We start from the raw sequence: 13,850 nt of genomic DNA on the forward strand, positions 1-13,850 counted from the left end.
GTTCGAACCCTGTCTCTGCTAAAAATACAAAAATTATCCAGGCATGGTGGTGCATGCCTGTAGTCCCATTTACTTGGGAGGCCGAGGCAGAAGAATCCCCTGAACCCAGGAGGCGGAGGTTGGAGTGAGCTGAGATCACGCCATTGCACTCCAGCCTGGGCAACGAGAGCAAAACTCTGTCTAAAAAAATAAACCTATAATTTTTCTCTCTTTTGCCAGGAAATTAACTTTTACAAGGTCATTGACTACATCCTGCATGGCAAAGAAGACATCAAAGTAATCCCGTAAGTTTCACCTGTCAAAAGACAAAATTACAATAAATTAGCTTAAATATCTCAATTGGCTTTATTGGCGATTCTAGAATTGGGCAACACTTCATTCCATAAAATACGTAAGTGTTCTGATAAGGTTGATTTTATAGACAGAGAAGGGCTGAAGGAAGCCAAGCAAACATCAAAGAACATGCTAGTCATTTTTAAGATACTTTTCTTATAAGGTGGGAGAGGGAGATAGAACAACAGAAAAATAACTGATTAATATCAGGTTACTGCTGCCTTTTTGTGTGTGTGTAAGGATTAAAGCAGAGGAACTTCATTATCATGCTTGTTAAAGACTGGAACAGGTCTTTTTGGGAAATTGGCTTTTACCTCTCTCCTAATCGCTAAGAGGATCAGAAACAACTTAGTTTAGGTTTGATGAGGTGGAACGTTATCATGGGTGACTCCACGCTGGTTTTTAGTTTGGTTTGTTGGAGCTTAGTTCAGAGCTTCGTCCAAAACAAGGGCCTCCTAGAGTTTTTATTTTAACACATCTCAAAACATGGAAAACTGCAGGTACATTATCAACTTCCAAAAGATACTCATTCCAAGATCAACACTGACCAAATCCAACGAGACCCCATAGTTGATTAGAGGCAGGGAGAGTGGGAAGGAGGCAGTGTAAGACGGTAGAGAGACTCAGAGGGTGAGCAGTGAGGCCCAAGAAAGAGGAAGACTTGACCAGAGCGGTGATGAGGGCTACGGTGGACCAGATTGTGAGTCAGGTGCTCTGAGTCCCAGTCTCACAGCCAGTGCCAGTAAGTGGTTTGTCTGGACCTTAGAGTCCGATGTATGGAATAAGACTGGGATGAAATCAGGGATTTTCAATGGTGCTACTCTTCTGGTAAGTGAAGGAGGCAAAGCAAAAGCAGGAAGCTGCAAAGGAACTGACTCAGCCCTCACGGAAAGCCTATTCTCAATGTCCCCTCATGTGTGACCGAGGAGGACAATGAAAAGAAAAGGAAAGAATGCTCTCAGTCCTGCGTCTAGGTAGCTGGGACTCTATGACCATTCGAAGATTTGAACAGTTGCAAACTTTTAAAATATAGGCTTACACTTTTTTGGTTAGTAGACCTTTCTTAAAAACCTGATTACCTTCTTCTCTGAATCCTCTCCATGTGCTAAAAGCCACATCCATGGTTCTGTCTTGAGACATAGCCCTCTTTCTCAACTTAATTGCAGAGGCCTTGAGGCTGTAATTCGGTTGGTGGGAGAGCCACACCTTTAGTCTTATCCCCCACAGCAATTTTGTCCCACTAAAGGGATTTACTGCATGCTAACTTAATCCTCAAAGAGTGGGTGTGATACGCCATGCTGATTCAGTTTGGTCACCAGACCAAACCGTAATAATCCCATCACCCAGATAAACAAGTTCTCAGAGTTATTTGTTATTGGTGAGGATGAGAAGTTGCCTCAAGTTCCTCAATTTCTAGATTATCTCTATTCTTTCATTCCTGCCTGCATAAGGACTGATTACCTTATTCTATTCTCTTCTTTTTTTTTTTTTTTTTAAGATGGAGTCTCACTCTGTCTTCCAGGCTGGAGTGCAGCAGCCCAATCTTGGCTCACTACAACTTCCTCCTCCTGGGTTCAAGCGATTCTCCTGCCTCAGCCTCCCAAGTAGCTGGGATTACAGGTGTGCGGCACCATGCCCAGCTAATTTGTGTATTTTTAGTACAAATGGGGGTTTCACCATGCTGGTCAGGCTGGTCTCAAATTCCTGACCTCAAGTGATTCACCCACCTTGGCCTCCCAAAGTGCTGGAATTACTGGCGTGAGCCCCAGCACCCAGCCTGATACCCTTATTCTCTCCTAAAGCTCATCTCTCTTTTTTTTTCCCACCTTATCAAAAACATACTCTTCAACAATTCTGTTTCCTAGTCCCTTTTCTAGCTTCTAGAGCCGCAATCTTATTAACTCACTATCTGTCTCTTAAATGGTCACAGGTCGCAATTCTCTGTTTGTCTCTGCTTGACCAGCATCACATCCTGCTAGCCTCTGATAACACTCATCTTGCTGCCTACCACCCAGTCCCTAACCTATGTCTCTCATTTTAGGGTTTTTATTATGGCAGCACCCTGTTTCTAACACAAATCGTTGTTTCAGCCAAGATAGGCCAGGCTCTGCTTTCGTAACAAGACCTTGAGACCTGAGTGTTATAAACAACTAAAATTTATTTCACCATCCCACTATGTGTGCATTGCCAGCTAGCGAGTGTGGTTGGAGGTATGGTATGTGGATTGTAGTCAGGTAGGAGCCGAGGCTAATAAAGCAGCCGCCATTTTGAACTTTGCAAGATAGAATAACCTTGCCATAGAGAAGAGAAGAAAAATACACACTGGCTCTTAAAACCTCCATCTGGAGGTGACACATAGCACTTATACTCACATTTTATGGGCACAGCTAGTTACATGGCCACACATTACTTGAGTGGTTAGGAAACGCAGTCTGACTTTGTGCCCAGGATAGACAGCCAGAATGTCTGTAAACATCCAGAATGGCTGTCACAGTATATGCCATCCACACTAATAGAGGGGAAAATCGAATAGTAAATAAATGACTAATCAAACCAAAGGAAGGCAAAATAAAAGTTCAGGAAGAACATAGGTGCTGGATGTGGATGCACTGTCTGTAGCCCCAGCTAATCAGGAGGCTGAGGCAGGAGGATTATTTGAGCCTAGGAGTTTGAGGCTGCAGTGAGCTATGACTGCACCTGTGAATAGCCACTGTACTCCAGCCTGGGCAACATAGTGAGACCCTTTCACTAAAAAAGAGAGAGAGAAAGAAGGAGAGAAGAGCATAGAGCAGGTAGGAAAATAAAATGTACATATCAAGGTGAAATTCAAATTCAAATATATCAATTACTTGAATTAATTAATTAATTAATTTAGTGTGTTAGTGTTTTATAGAGACAGGGTCTCACTATGTTGCCAGATTGGTCTCAAACTTCTGGGTTCAAGCGATCCTCTCACCTCTACCTCCCAAAGTGCTGGGATTACAGGCATTAGCCACCATGCCTAGTCAATAATTTTTTTTTTTTTTGTAATAGAGATGGGGTCTCACCATGTTGCCCAGGCTCTCCTCTTCAAACTCCTGAGCTCGAGCAGTCCTTCTACCTTAGCCTCCCAAAGTGCTGGGATTATAGGCATGAGCTGATGCACTGGCCAATAATTTTTTTTTTTTTTTTTTTGAGGCGGAGTCTCGCTCTGTCGCCCAGGCTGGAGTGCGGTGGCCGGATCTCAGCTCACTGCAATCTCTGCCTCCCGGGTTTATGCCATTCTCCTGCCTCAGCCTCCCGAGTTGGGACTACAGGCGCCCACCACCTCGCCCGGCTAGTTTTTTGTATTTTTTAGTAGAGACGGGGTTTCACTGTGTTAGCCAGGATGGTCTCGATCTCCTGACCTCGTGATCCGCCCGTCTCGGCCTCCCAAAGTGCTGGGATTACAGGCTTGAGCCACCGCGCCCGGCCAATAATTTTTAAAAATATAAATCAACTAGATGTTCCAGTTAAATGACAAAGATTGCCAGCCTGGATAAGAAAGAAATGCATTACCTTTCATTGATTCTAAGATGCAGTTTTCTACTTTTTGACATTTCTGAAATAGAATTGTGCGATTGTTGTTAGCCATGGCAGACATGATGCAGTTGTTATTGCCTAGGTGTGAACTTGGTCATAACCACAGTCAAAAGACAAAGTTACAATCAATTTTGTCTAAAAATCTCAATTGGTTTTATTTGAGATTCTAGAATTGGGCAATGATTTATTGCGTAAAATAGAGTAAATGTTCCAATGAGTTGAGCAGAAGGGGTTGGTTTTATAGGAACAAAGAACAAAAAGCAGATTGGTCATTTTAAAGCTAGTTTTCTTGTAAGGCAGGACAGGGAAACAGGACAATAGAAAAATAACTGAGAAGTAGAAATCAAGCTATTTCAGGCTACCTTTGTGTGTGTGTAAGGACTGAAGCAGAGGAAACTTCATTATCATGCCAATTGAAACTGGCTTGTTGCTGGGCACAGTGGCTCACACCTATAATCCCAGCAATTTGGGAGGCTGAGGTGGGCAGATCCCTTGAGCTCAGCACTTTGAGACCAGCCTGGGCAATATGGCAAGACCCTATCTCCACAAAAAAGTACAAAAATTAGTCAGGCGTGGTGGTGCACACTTGTGGTCCCAACTGCTCAGGAGGCTGAGGCAGGAGGATCACTTGAGCCAGGGAGGTGGAGGCTACATTGAGCCACGATTGCATCACTTCACACAGGGGACAGAGTGAGACCCTGTCTCAAAAAAAAAAAAAAAAGAAAGAAAGAAAGAAACTGGCTTAACTGGCTTGTTTGGAAAATTGGCTTTTGTTTCTCCTGTTTTCTCAGAAGGTCAGATAACAATTTAGTGTGTTTAGTGACTTGGAACTTTGATGTAGGTGACTTCATTTTAATTTTTAGTTTGATCTATTAGGGCCCCTATTACAGGAGTTTAGTCAAAAACAATGGTGTCCTGTAATTTTCATTTCACACCATTCATATCATTGTAAGTATAGTTAATGCTGAGCAACCATTGCTGGTTGCTATTCACATTGAATTCAATTGCCATGCAAAATAATTTCAAAGAGAGATTATGCTATGATTCAGCATTGAAATGAAAAATTGTCCTAACTGGCACAAAATGACAGAAAAAAATGTGAGATACAATAAAAAAAAATCTGTATCTAAAAGAACAATGTTGATCTGAATAAAGTAAAAATTACAAGTGATAAGCATTATAGACTACATTATAGATTAATTGGCAGCATTTAATCTTTCTCTGCACATACAAAAGTCAACAATGATTACTTCCAAGATATGATGAAAAATCCTATATCCTGTTTACAGGGGACTAATCTGAAAGAGAATACAGAGAGGTTGAACATTAAAGATTGAAAAAAGACACACCATGCAAATGCTAATCAAAAGAAAACTTGTATAACCATGTTAACATCATATAGAAATAGACATATCAAAGAACATTAGTAGAGATAAAGAGTCACTTAATGATAAAGGGGTTGATCTACCTCAGTATTACAGGAAGATATTACTATTCTAAATTTGCAAGCACATCATAACATGACCTCAAAAAATATAAAGCAAAAACTAACAGAAATACAAGGAGATATAGACGAATCTATGTTTGCTAATTGACTTAAGGAGCAACTAAAATCAACAAACAGAATATAGAATATTTGAATAATCCAATTAATGAATTTAACCTAATAAATATAAAGAGAACACTGCTCTAAGCCAGTAACAATAAGCTAATTAGGAAATTCTCATATGCTTGGGAACTAAGAAATATCCTTCTGAAAAAATAAAAGGAATATACTTCCAAACAACCTATAGATAAAATAATCAATTAATGGAAATTAGAAAATATTCTGAGCTGAAAGATAATGAAAATATAACATATTAAAGCCTCTATAAAAAATAAAAAACCTGTGTGATGCAGTGAAATTGTGCTTAATGTAAAAATTTACAGCCTTAAATGCACATATTTAAATTTTAAAAGGCTGAAAAAGTAACAAGCTATGTATCCATCCGTATCAGTCAGGGTCTCAACTGAAAATAGGTGTCACATTCAAATCAGGATAATTCAGTGAGGGTTTATTTACAGAGGGACAAATTGCAAAGGTGGGGGTGGAATGAAGGGAACCATAAGAGAATGTGCTATTAGTTGGGGAGCTACTACCACTTCTGGCCCCAAAAGGAAATTTCCATAATCTGGAATGAAAAAGAGTCTTGTAGAGCAAACCACCTTGAGAGAAGCATTGACCTTCAGTCAAGGAACATAGCCAGCTCAAAGCAGCCTTGTCAGTGGTTGTCCTGTCTCTACAAAAATATTTTTAAAATTAGCTGGATGTGATGGCACATGCCTGCAGTCCTACATGTGAGGCTGAGGTGGGAGAATTGCTTGAGCCCAGGAGGTTGAGGCTGCAGTAAGCCAGGTTTGCCCCCCTGCACTCCAGCCTGGGTGACAGAGTGAGACCCTGTCTCAAACAAAACAAAAAACCTAGCCAGGTGGTGGCACATGCCTGTAATCCCAGCTACTTGGGAGACTGAAGTGGGAGGATTGCTTAAGACCAGGAATTCAAGAACAGCCTGGACAACATAGTAAGACCCTGTCTTGAAAAAAAGAATAAGAGGAAAAAAATTAAAAGTGAAACTTACAAAATCAAGAAGAAATATAACACCAAAACAGTTTTATTACAATATTTATTACAATAAAATAAATAAAAACCTTCTCGCAAAGATACCCCAGGCCCAGATTTTTTTCACAGGTGAATTCTACTTAGTGGTTTTTATTCATTTATTTATATTTTTTAGAGATGGAGTCTCCCTATATTGCCCAGGCTGGCTTTGGACTCCTGGTTTCCAGTGATCCTCCCACTTCAGCCTCCCCACTAGCTGGGGCTACAGGCACACACCACTGCCTGAGTTCTAATTAATATTTAAGGAAGAAATAAAAATCTCATACGATTATTGTATGATAACAGGCAAAGAAGTGGCTAGTATAAGCTATATGCCAAAACCCAACAGAAAGGAAAGTTCTGAGTATGCTCCCTTACGGACACAGATGTAAATATCCTAAATATAATTCTAGCAAATAATGGACACAGATGTAAATATTCTAAATAAAATTCTAGCAAATAATGAGTAACAATATATAAAAGATTGCACAGCGTTACCCAGATGGATTTATTCCAGGAATGCAGACTTGGTTTAATGTTAGAAAAATCAACCTATATAATTTGCCATTAAGAGAAAAATGACATAATCATCATTATAGAGGAAAATTTTCTTAATCTTCTAAAGAGAATTTTAGGCCAGGTGCGATAGCTTACACCAGCCTCACACTTTGGAAGGCTGAGGCAGGTGGATCACCTGAGCTCAGGAGTTTGAGACCAGCCTGGGAATATATCCATGGAACAGAACAAAGAGCCGGAAACAGACTTACACATATACAGCCACTTCATTTGTGACAAAGGTGCCATTTTAAAGCAATGGAAGAACGAATGATCTTTCAAATAAATTATGCTTGTATAAATGGGTACCAACATGGGAAAAAAAAGAAATGTGATTTCTCCCTCAAAAGTAAATTACACAGCCAGGCACGGTGGCTCACGCCTGTAATCCCAACACACCTGTAATCCCACCCGAGGCGGGTGGATCACCTGAGATCAGGAGTTCGAGGCCAGCCTGGCCAACATGGTGAAACTTCATCTCTACTAAAAATACAAAAATTAGCCAGGCATTGTGGCAGGCACCTGTAATCCCAGCTACTCGGGAGGCTGAGGCAGGAGAATCACTTAAACCCAGGAGGCAGAGGTTGCATGCAGTGAGATGAGATCGCGCCATTACACTCCAGCCTGGGTAACAGAGCAAGACTCTGTCTCAAAAACAAAACAACAAAGAAGTAAATTACACAAATATAAATTCTAGGTGAATTAGGGGTCCAAATATAAAAGGTCAAACTGTAACACTTTTAGAAGATAATATAAAAGAGCTTTATGATCTTTGGGTAAAAAATTTATAAATAAGACTTCAGAAACAAATAAAAATATTGATATATTTGACCACATTAAGAACAAAAACTTCTATTTATATCAAAATATACCATTTGGGAGTGTATTAGTTTATCTATTTCTACATAACATATTGTCCCAAAAGTTAGTGACTTAAAACATCAATAATAATTTATTATCTCTCTTTATTGTTGTTATTATTTTGAGATGGAGTTTTGCTCTTGTCATCCAGGCTGGAGTGCAATGGCATGATCTTGGCTCACTGCAACCTCTGCCTCCTGGTTTCAGGTGATTCTCCTGCCTCAGCCTCCCCAGTAGCTGGGAATATAGAAATCCACCATCATGCCCGGTTAATTTTTGTAATTTTTTTTAGTAGAGATGGGATTTCACCATGTTGGCCAAGCTGGACTCAAACTCCCAACCTTGGGTTACCTGCCTTCCTCAGCCTCCCAAAGTGCTGGGATTACAGTTGTGAGCCACTATACCCGGCTTCTCTTTATTATTTATTATTCTGTGGGTCAGAAATTCAAGGGTGGCTTGACTGGGTAGTTTTTTGTTTTTCGTGTTTTTTTTTGAGATGGAGTTTCACTCTAGTTACCCAGGCTGGAGTGCAATGGCATGATCTCGGCTCACCGCAACCTCTGCCACCTGGGTTCAAGAGATTCTCCTGACTCAGCCTCCCAAGTAACTGGGATTACAAGCATGCGCCACCATGCCCAGCTAATTTTGTATTTTTAGTAGAGACGGGATTTCTCCATGTTGGTCAGGCTGGTCTCGAACTCCTGACCTCAGGTGATCTGCCTGCCTTGGCCCCAAAGTGCTGGGATTACAGGCGTGAGCCACTGTGCCGGCCGACTGGGCAGTTTTAGCTTGGGGTAGCTCATGAGGTTGAAGTCAAATATGAGTGTGGGCTGCAGTCATCTGAAGGCTTTCCCGGAATCGGAGGATCTGCTTACTAAATAACTTACTCAGATGGCTGGCAAGTTGATGCTGGCTGTTGGCAGGAGGCCTCAGTTCCTTTTCATATAGGCCTCTATAACGGGCTGCTTGAGTTACTTCGTGGCATGGTGGCTGACTTCCCCAGAGCAAGCAGGTGAAAGCTACAATGCCTTTCATAATCTAGTTTCAAAATAACACATTCATCTCCACCATATTCTTTTGGTCACTGAGACCAGCTTTGATTCATCGTTGGAGGGGACTATACAAGGAAGTGAGAATCACTGAGGGTCATCTAGGAGGCTGGTTACTATAAAGAGTAAAAAGGCAAATCATGATACAAGAAAATGTATTTATAGCACAAATAACTGACAAAGGCTCGTATCAAAAATGTATATAGGGCCAGGCGCAGTGGCTCATGCCTGTAATTCCAGTGCTTTGGGAGACCTAGGTAGGAGGATCACTTTAGTCCAGGAATTTGGGACCAGCCTGGGCAACACAGTAAGACTCCCCATCTCTATGGTACAGCCTGACAGGTTCTTCTTGCCCGCTGCCCAGAAAAGACAATACACTGAGAACAGCAAGAGTTGCAGCAGAGAAAGAGTTTAATTATTTTAAGGCAGTTGAGCAAAAGAACCAGAGATATTTCTCAAATCTACCTCCCTGAGAATTTGGAGGCCAGGGTTTTTCAAGGATAGTTTGGTGGGCAGGGGGCTAGGGAATGGGAAATACTGGTTGGTTGGGCTGAGGATAAAATCACAGGGGATTGAAACTGTCTTCTTGCAGTGAGTCAGTTCCTAGGTGAGGTCACAAGACCAGTTGAATCTGGCTACTGCGTTCCAGCCTGAGTGACAGAGTGAGCCCTGTCTCTTAAAAAAAAAAAAAAAAAAAAAAAAAAAGAACATACGAAGAACTCCTACAAATCAATAAAAAGGAAACACTATTGAAAAATGAGCAAAAGTAAATTTAAAAGTAACTTTAAAAAATGAGTAAAAGACATGAACAGAGGAACTTTACAAAAAATGCAAATGACAAATACATTTATGGAAGGTACTCCATTTTATTAATTTTGTAGAGAAATATGAAAGAAAAGTACGATGAGATACCATTAGACCTCACCACAAGGACTATCATGCAAAAGTCTGAAAATACTAAGTATTGACAGAGATGGAGAACAAAGGAAACTTTGTACCACTGAGTTATGGGTCCAGGTAGAGTCAGTCAGTAGCCAGAATGCGAAAGTATAAAAAATATCTCAAAGACCAATCATAGGTTGTACAATAGTGATGTTATCTGTAGGAGGGGAAGTTATAAATCACGTGATCCCCAGCCACATAACTCCTGAGCAGTAAGGAATTATAGAAAACCAGCTAGGGAACAATGGCTGGTTATTGTTTAACTACACTTACATCTTAGCAGAATTCAGGCCCCTCCCATAACCCTAACCTTGTGGCCTTTCATTAGCCTTACAAAGGCAGTTTTAGTCCCCAGAGGGGGTCAATTTTGGGAAGGGACTATTATCATCTTTGCTTCAATGTTAAATTATAAACTAAATTCTCCCCATAGTTGGCTTGGTCTATGCCCAGGAATGAGTAAGGGCAGTTAGCTTGTAAAGTTAGAAGCAAGATGGAATCTTGTGAGGTTAGATTTCTCTGTTATAATTTTTGCAGACAGTTCCATCTATGAAAAAAATTTTTAATCAGCTGAGCATGGTGGTTTGTGCCTGAAGTCCCAGCTAAGTGAGCAGCTGAGGTAGAAGGATTACTTGAGCCCAGGAGTTCAAGTTTAAGCTAGGATCATGCTCCTGCATTCCAGCCTGAGTGACAGAGTAAGGCCCTGTCTCAAAAAAAAAAAAAAAAAAAAGAGAGAGAGAGAGAGAACACATAAAGAATTCCTATGAATCAATAAGAAGGAAACACTATAGAAAAATGGGTAAAAGTAATTTTTAAAAATGAGTAAAAGACATGAACATTAATTTTGTAGAGAAATATGAAAGAAAACTATGATGAGATACCATTAGACCTCACCAGAAGTACTATCATTTAAAAGTCTGAAAATACTAAGTATTGACAGAGATGGAGAACAAAGGAAACTCTAATGGACCACTGATGGGAGTGTAAATTGGTACAATCATTTTAGAAAACAGTTTGGCCTCATCTAGTAAAGTTGAAGATACAAACATCTTATGACCCAGTACTTCTACTCCTAGGAATATACCATGTAGCACTGAGAGCACATATACACCAATGTTGACATCAGCACTGTTTATATTATCCCCTAACTGGAAGGATAGGGGATGTCCACCAACAGTTGAATGGATAACTTGTGCTACAGTAGTATAGGGAACACTGTAAGTCAATGAAATGAGTGAATTACAGCAACGTGACAAAGAAGACAGACAAAATAATATACATTGTATGGTTCCATCTAAATGAAGTTGAAAAACAGGCAAAAGTAAACTAACAAGTACAGGAAAACATGCTTAGGAGGTAAAACTCTACAAAAAAACAACAATGCAATTTAGCATAATTTCAGAATAATGGTTACCTCTGGGTTTAGGGAGAAGGTTATGATTGCGGGGGAAAGTCAAGGGCTTCCAAGGAGCTGACAATGCTGTTCTTGATGTCTATGTGGTTTTATAAATGTTCATTTTCTAATGATTGCTGAGGTTTTTAATGCGTGTTTATGTGTGTGTTTTTTTCTCACAACAAACAAGCAAAAATAATAATACAAAAAATTATAGTATTGTGAGGGATAAGTATATAAAGCACTTAGCTTAGTGCTTAGTACATGGTAGGAATTCTCCATAGATGAATTTTTTCATTCCCTACATAGTTTTAGTAGCTTCTAACTTTATGAGGGAAGTGATGGTATTTGTTTCTGCTCAGCAGCAAATAACAATCTGTAGAATGAATGCTGTCTCTTTTCTCGGATAGTGAAACTTGGTGGGCAGTCAGTAAAATGTTATATTCGCCACCCTTTTCTCCATGTCTAGATTTGGACATTAAGATGGTTGGCCAACATTTTGGGTTTGGTCAGGTGTAGTGAATGTAAGCAGTTGCTGAGAGCCACCTGAGAGCAGGGGGAGGGCAAAGGCCCAGATTTTAGTCTTCAGTCCAGCTATCCCTGCCCTGAGAGTCACCATTTGTCTTTGGCCTTCACAGGAATCCACCTCCTGACCATTGGGCTTTAGTAAGCGGTCTTCCCACTTATGTTGCCCAGAATGGCCTGGTAAGTCATATAACTTTGAAGGGGGAGAGTTTTGGATCAGGTGGAAGAAAGAGTGGAAGGATTTTAGATCAAGAAGAGAGTGGAAAAGATGATGGCAAGTGTGGATCTCTAAAAGCCTGATTCTCTTGTTTCTCTCAATTCAGTTGGCAATTGGTCTAAATGAATGAACAGATAATTGACATTTGAGGAAATATCAAATACATAGATAAATAATCCTTAGGTAGAAAGGTGCAGTCTTGGCCAGGCACAGTGGCTCAGGCCTATAATCCCAGAACTTTGGGGGGCCAAGGCGGGTGGATCACCTGAGGTCAGGAGCTCGAGACCAGCCTGGCCAACATGGCAAAACTCCATCTCTACTAAAAATATAAAAATTTGGCCAGGTGCGGTGCCTCACGCCTGTAATCCCAGCACTTTGGGAGGCCGAGGCGGGCGGATCACGAGGTCAGGAGATCGAGACCATCCTGGCTAACATGGTGAAACCCCGTCTCTACTAAAAATGCAAAAAATTAGCCTGGCGTGGCGGCGGGTGCCTGTAGTCCCACCTACTCGGGAGGCTGAGGCAGGAGAATGGCATGAACCTGGGAGGCGGAACTTGTAGTGAGCCAAGATCTTGCCACTGCACTCCAGCCTGGGCGACTGAGCAAGACTCCGTCTCAAAAAAAAAAAAAATATATATATATATATATATATGTGTGTGTGTGTGTGTGTGTGTGTGTGTGTGTATATATGTATGTATATATATATGTATATATATAAATTTGCTGGGCATGTGGCGGGTGCCTGTAATCCCACCTACTCAGGAGGCTGAGGCAGGAGAATCACTTGAACCTGGGAGGCAGAGGTTGCAGTGAGCCGAGATCACGCCATTGCACTCTAGCCTGGGCAACAGAGAGAGGCTCCATCTCAAAAAATAATAATAATAAATAAAATGAAATAAATATGTCTTAGGCAGGCGGGGTCATAAAAGGAGGTTCCAGGTGGAAGGAAGAACATGGGCAAACAACATGGGCATGGAGGCCTGCAGCAGTGTGCTGTATGTGGTTAAGTGTGGCTGGAGTATTAGATTTGAGACAGGAAGACAGCAAAAGATGAGGCTCAAGAGGGAGGAAGGGGTTAAATTACAGCAGGCCTTGGATGCCTTGTCTAAAAGGTGGACTTTTTTTTTTTTTTTTGAGTGTCTTGCTCTGTTGCCCAGGCTGGACTGCAGTGGTGAGAACTTGGCTCACTGCAACCTCTGCCTACTGGGCTCAAGCGATTGTCATGCCTCAGCCACCTGAATAGCTGTGATTACAGGCGTGTACCACCACGCCCAGCTAATTTTTGTATTTTTAGCAGAGAAGGGGTTTTGCCATGTTAGCCAGGCTGGTTTCGAACACCTGGTTTCAAGTGATCCACCTGCCTCAGCCTCCCAAAGTGCTGGGATTATAGGAGTAAACCACCATGCTCATCCTTAAAAGGTGGGATTTTAATCTACAGGTGACAGGTAGACAAGCAGGAGATTCACATAGTCGATTTTCATTTTAGAAAGATAACTCTGGCAGGGCATGGTGACTCATGCCTGCAATCCCAACACTTCGGGAGGCCGAGGCAGGAGGATCACTTGAGTCCAGGAGTTTGAGACTAGCTTGGGCAACATACCAAGACTCCGTCTCTACAAAAAATTTAAAGATTAGCCAGGCGTGGTGGTGCACGCCCACAGTCCCAGCTACTCAAGAGGCTGAGACAGGAGTATCCCTTGATCCTAGGAGTTCCAGGCTGCAGTGAGGTATGATCACGCCACTGCATTCCAGCCTGGGCAACAGAGGGAGACCCTGTC

General features: G+C 41.4%; 1 protein-coding gene across 1 annotated transcript in view; it reads left to right on the top strand.

Annotated features, from left to right (window-relative positions):
• The first annotated feature begins 225 nt into the window (after positions 1-225).
• Positions 226-13,850, top strand: part of LOC105466882 (phosphodiesterase 6A) — a 54,763-nt gene continuing 41,138 nt past the window's right edge. Inside the window, exons 1-2 of the mRNA XM_011716031.2 lie at positions 226-284; positions 11,968-12,034. The gene's annotated coding sequence lies outside the window, so the exon portion shown is untranslated. The remainder of the gene's footprint in view (positions 285-11,967; positions 12,035-13,850) is intronic.

This window comes from Macaca nemestrina, chromosome 6, assembly GCF_043159975.1.
Source record: "Macaca nemestrina isolate mMacNem1 chromosome 6, mMacNem.hap1, whole genome shotgun sequence".
NCBI lineage: Eukaryota > Metazoa > Chordata > Mammalia > Primates > Cercopithecidae > Macaca > Macaca nemestrina.